This window comes from Cimex lectularius, unplaced genomic scaffold, assembly GCF_000648675.2.
Source record: "Cimex lectularius strain Harlan isolate CLEC.00 unplaced genomic scaffold, Clec_2.1 scaffold94, whole genome shotgun sequence".
NCBI lineage: Eukaryota > Metazoa > Arthropoda > Insecta > Hemiptera > Cimicidae > Cimex > Cimex lectularius.
This window is the reverse complement of record NW_019392668.1, coordinates 312450-318860: the sequence shown is the minus strand read 5'-3', so window position 1 is coordinate 318860 and position 6411 is coordinate 312450.

The window sequence follows — 6411 nt, the reverse complement described above, 5'->3', positions numbered from 1 at the left end:
ATTAATTCCGTCTGAGTAGAATTCAGAATTTTTAGAATTGATAAAGTCAATAAATGCATTTTCCAGTTCCGTTTGATTTTTGAATATTATGTGTTGTAAGTAGTGGTCCAGGTGTCTAAAAAAATGGTAGTCAGTAGGCGAGAGGTCCGGAGAGTAGGGTGGGTGAGGCAAAGTTTCATAGCCAAGCTCCAATAATTTTTGTGACGTTACACGTGACACATGTGGTCGAGCGTTGTCATGCAACAAAATGGGCCCTTTCCGATTGACCAAAGAGGGCTTCATTACTGCCAATTTCTGATGCATGGTATTAATTTGGTTACAGTATGATTCAGCATTGATGGTTTCGCCAGGATTTAAGAAGCTGTAGTGTATTAAACCAAATGAAGCCCACCATACCGTAACCATTACCTTTTTTTGATGAGTTGGGGGCTTTGGAAAATGTATTGGAGCTTCTCCTTTGTCGAGCCACTGTCCAGAACGTCTAGTGTTATCGTAGAGAATCCACTTTTCGTCACATGTAACAATTCTGGCCAGAAATGGGTCATTTTTGTTTCGACAAAGAAGTGATGCACAAACATCAAAGCGCTGATTTTTTTGGCGATCGTTTAATGAGTGTGGAACCCAATTTTCGAGTTTTTTCACTTTTCCAATCGCCTTGAGGTGGTCAGCGACGGTCGTTTTACTGACTTTGAGTTGCTCTGCAAGTTCTCGAACAGTTGTTTTGGGGTTTTCTTCCACCACTGATCGCAGAACATCATCATTAAGAGAGGAAGGCCTTCCACGACCTTCTTCATCTTCAAGGCTGAAATCTCCCTCCCGAAATTTTTTAAACCACCTTTGCACAGTGCACTCATTAACACAACCCTCGCCCCAGACTTGGTTAATGTTTCTAGCCGTTTGGGCTCCGCTTCGGCCGAGTTTAAACTCGTAAAAGAAAATCGTACGAAATTCTCGCTTTGACATTATAAGGATGACTGAATTATTTCCAAGTAGCGGAATGCTACAGAGGTAAACAAACAATATCATTTGGAAGAGGATTAATAAGTGTTGACATTCATACAAATGAGTAATCCTGTAAACGTAAACAGAATATTTTATATAGATTTTTTTTAATGAAAACTTAAAATCCTGCATTATTTTCCGGACAACCCGATAACTGACAGGCTGTTTAGAGTCAAACAGGAAGTTCAAAATTATAAATTAAAAAAAAAATCAGGAGGGCCACAAGGTAGCATATTAGGTCCAGTTCTTTATTTGTTGTACACCAGTGATTTTCCAAAAATAGATGGAGAAATAGCAACGTTTGCAGATTACAACAGTTTTATCAGTAGGAACGACTTTCAACCATTCAACCAAAATCCTTCAAAATGCTTGTAATAAGATAAACAAATGGACAAAAAAGTAAAATCAAGTTCAATCAGCTTACATTAGTACATATAAATTTTGCAAACAAAATGGAAAATCATGTTCCGTCGCTCACAATCGATGTATTATACTGTACAGCAATATAGCTAAATGTCTGGGAATTATTTCCAAGCTGAGGTGGAAAGTGCACGTGAAGAAAAAAAGGACAGAAATAGGTTTAACGTATAAACAACTATACCGTTTGATAGGATGTTGCCCAACCTTACTATACAAAATAAAATATTATTGTACAAACAAATCTTAAAGTCTATGTGGACATATGGTATTCAACTATGGGGTTTGTACCAAACACAGCAATATCAAAACCATACAAACGCTCCAAAATAAAATCTTACGTAACGTGGTCAATGCTGTACGCAAGGAATAAGGACTTACATAGGATCTTAAGATCCCTGCGGTCACAGTGGAAATAAAAAGATTTGCCGTCAAACGCCAGTCTCGCCACAGCCAGCACGAGAGTGTGGAAGTGACCAAACTCCTACATAAAGAACAAAGCCATGAACTAGTGTAGTTAAAAATTGGTGAATAGTGAAATGTATTGTACCATGTATTATTGTACCAATGGGTTTATAATGATGTAAACATTTATTTATTCTATATATATCAACTTAAAATTAATGATTGATCTAATAAGACAAGTTTTAATAAATAAATTAAATAAAAAATAAATAAGAAACAGTTTAAAATTCAGAAAAATTAATCAAAAACAACTTTATATCTTGGTACAAATTTCAGAACATTTCGGTTCAGGATATTACTTAAAACCTTTAAATGTAAACTTAACATTTAATTTGTGAATAGTGAATTGCAAATCTTATTGTACCAATAGGTTTGTAAGAATGTAAACATTTATTTATTCTATATATGTTATTGTAAAATTGATGATTGATCTAATAAGACCAGTTTTAATAAATAAAGTAAATAAAAAAATAAATAAGACAGTCTGAAATCCAGAAAAATTACTTAAAACATTATTTAAAACCTTTAAATGTAAACTTAACATTTAATTTGTGAATAGTGAAATGCAAATATTATTGTACCAATGGGTTTGTAAGAATGTAAACATTTATTATTTATTACATATATATATATATTTGTATTTATATTATTGTAAAATTAATGATTGGTCTAATAAATTAAATAAAAACTAAAAACAAATAAGAGACAGTCTAAAATCCAGAAAAATTAATCAAAAACGTTATACCTCGGTACAAATTTCAGCATATTTCGGTACAGGACATTACTTAGGAACTTAAAATGTAAACTTAACATTTAACTTTAAGAATAAACATGTTTAAACTGGAATTAATTAATTTTGTAATTTGGATATCAGACAATAGGGAAAATGTTATACTCAATTTATTTTGCTGATACTTGCTCAAATTTAAGTTACCTGTGTCCATTTTAATAAAAAACCAGCCACTTGTTATTGTAAATAAAGCAGGATATCAAAGACAATTGAACTGTAACCGCTCGTTATCTAGTTTTTTTGTAGAAGGTATCTATTTTTATTTATTTTTTAGTTTTTCTACCACAGACATAGAGGGTACATCTCAACCAATTGTTTTTTCAAATACAACCCTTCGTTTTTTGATGCGTATGCTTAAAGTGCATCTTTTTTTTTATGAAAAAGAAATTTTTAATCCTTTACATTTTTTTTGAGAATTCAAGGACAAGGTTATATGAACCATCTGGATTTTAAAGCACATTCGTATGTTAATTCACGCCCGCTGGTTCGAACCCGAGACCTTAGATGAATCACCGTGTCAGTCTCCGTAATTGTAGTGGCCAATGGCGCCTACTCATGATACATTTTTTTTACGAGGGTTTGCAACAGCAGAGGTCATATCAACCCTCAGGGCGTCGGTGTTTTTGAAAAAAAAGCCCATTTGTAAGTAGGTCGGGTTCGAATGCAAAGCCTCTGGATTCGAACCCGGGACCATTACCTTACATTGATGAGCGCCGTGTCAACGTCTAAACCGTGATACGTTAAAATAAAATGATAATTGTGCAGAGCTTTACTCTCCCTTTTTGCAGGCAAGCTTTACACGGGGTAAGAGATTTAGGTTCATACCTTTTATTTACAGTGAATTTTTATAAAAATCACTCAATTTTTTGAAAATTTTCCATGCTACACGTGTTGCTATGTAGTTTGCTCGATCGATGTCCTCCTTCTAATTCCAAGTAATGTGTCTCTTGGACAATCCGTGGACAGGCAACCGATGTCCTGTTTCTAGGAAACCGCATTCACCTGGTTTAACCCCATCACATTTTTTCTTTGGGTTTACCTGAAAAATTTACAGTCGGTCGGAAATACGAGAAAGAATCCAGGAAGCATGTAGTTAAATTGACAGAGGGTTTAACGGAGGAATGGGCAAAAGAGCATATGAGACTGTGAAAGAGGAAAGCAGTTTGAAGCTCTTTTTTAATTTTAATTAAATTAATTTCTGGTTTATACACTTTTGTCGTTTATTTTTTTATAATTGTAGTTAAACGTATTTTACTTTTCTGATTTTTATTGTTGGTTGTGTTAATTATGAAAATTTTGCTATTTTTATTGAGTTTCTTTTTCTCCGAAAAAGCCAGTCCCTGTCTAGAAGATAAAGGGGAAGGGCAAAAGTCAAAAATAACTAACCCCTGTACCATTTTTTACAATAACATTATTATTAAAATAACTTGCTACTCAACAGATAGTAGATAGATTTCAATAAAATAAACCATTCGATAGTAAATGATGTACTTTAAGAATATGCAGCAAAAACGAAGGCCATTTAAAATCAGTGCGTACGTCAATTATAATCCAGTAACCTCAGTTGAAGAACTGTGACAAGGGATAGAAAATGCTTGTCCATCTATCGCTCTGAGAAGTGGTTGAAGAGTGGTTACAAAGAGCAAATCTTTGCATCTTTACGCAAGGCAGGCAGTTCGAAAATGAAATGTGATTAGTAAAATAGCAAACCAATTGACGCCTGAGGTACCTTGTANGTCTCTATGTATATATAAAAACATTTTCTTTATCGTGCCAACGGTTCGATCTTTATTGAAATCATCTTCAGGGCCTGGGATTTACAAACATTGTTTACATATTACAATTACATTTTGGATGTGGAAAAGTGAATTTATACAATGCAAAATATATTTTATATATTCAATCAAAGTATTTCTACTCACTCAGTGTTTGTCTTCTGTGTAATTGTGCCATTCTTGCGTGTCGTGTCGAGGGTGCCAGAGAGATTTTGCTATTTTGTGTTTCAACAGGTGGGGTTGAGATAGGAAGGTGATGTCCGAGTGGATCGAGGTCACGATAGCTCCAGTGCTAGAGCAGCGGCGTATCAAGCCGAAGATCGTGGGTTCGAATCCCGCTCGTGCCATTGACTTTTTTATCTCAACTAAAAAACCTTAATTAATTGTAATGTATTAATTGGTCAAGCGGACCACGAAATTAGTGAATTTAATGAATACGAATATCAATAATTTGGCACGTAACTCCGATTTCTAAGTTATCTTACAACATAACTTTATTGAATTAAGAAAAAGATTTAGAACATTTCCCTGCTTTTCACCAATTTTAATATCAAATTTACCCATTCTATTCACTCCAATGTACCGAGGATGGTAAGAATTATATGCCACTAACTTTTGAAAAGGAAATTCGCAGATTATTTACCACGAGGAAACCCGTCGCCTTTTACATTGTATCAATATCGTCTTGATATACGAATAAAGATTCTATTTAAATAGTTGATTCATGAGTTAAATCAAGTTTGGGAATTCCTCTCATTTCTTAACAATCGCCTCTTGTTTCATGCAGCCATTAACGAGTTGAACAACTTGTTAAATAAAACAATACCTTAATCAGGGGTCCTATTAAATTCCTCTCATCTCAAATTGAACAATAATCGAGCAATTAGTAATGAATTCAGAACTGACTAGACCTTTTCTGTCCACTATTTTGCTAACGAGCGCACGTTTATATAGAAGACGCGTACATTTGCAACTATTTTAACTGTTAGGCCTATTTGGAGAATTAAAAGTCAACCCATTAGAAGGGGATTTCGTTTTGTAAACGAACTTCATAAATTATACTTATTCACTATCAAAAGTACACCCAAAGAAAGCATTAACATGTAAAAGAATCACATCAAAATTAGTCAGTGAATGTACCCAAAATCTCCAAAACCTGGGAAAACACAACAACCTGATGATATCTTGGGTGCCAGGGCACAGGGGAATTCTGGGTAACGAAGAAGCAGACAAACTGGCCAGAGGAGGATCTGCAAGACCATACATAGGCCCCGAACCTATCCTTGGGATAACAAAAACAAACATAGAATCCTCCATCGCAGAATGGTTCCAAACAAAACGAGGAGAGAAGTGGATAAACTCTAGCGGTGCTAGACATAGTAAACTTATGATCAAACAACCCTCACCGAAATTGGCAAAAACACTGCTGCAATTGGAGAGGGCAAAACTCAGAGGAGTGGTGGGACTAATAACCGGTCACTGGTATCTGAGAAAACATCTACACAACATGGGTATATACAATGATGATCCCATTTGCAGATTATGTAATTAGGAGGAGGAAACAGCCACTCAACAGCTCAATGGAGGTTTAACCTAACGTACGAAAAAGACTCAGGGAACCGAATGCAGCAATAACAGTGAATGACCTGATACTTCTGAGAAGAAGGATTTAGTCTATTGACTTAACTAGGGAACTGGGAAGGTACAATAAGCCAGAAGGCTGCAGTGCCTGGGGAATACAAGCCCCGCTTCCCAGTATCCTTTCCACCATACCATACCATACCATACCACACTAGCTTTTCCATTTCAACCAAAACCTTATATAAAAAGATTAATTAATTGAAAGAAGTAATTTGGTCAATAAACCACTAAATATAATGGATTTAATAAGAAAAACGAATTATAACTTCACAAACAACTCCCCACTTCAATGTCGCCGAGAATCGAATCCTGATGACAATA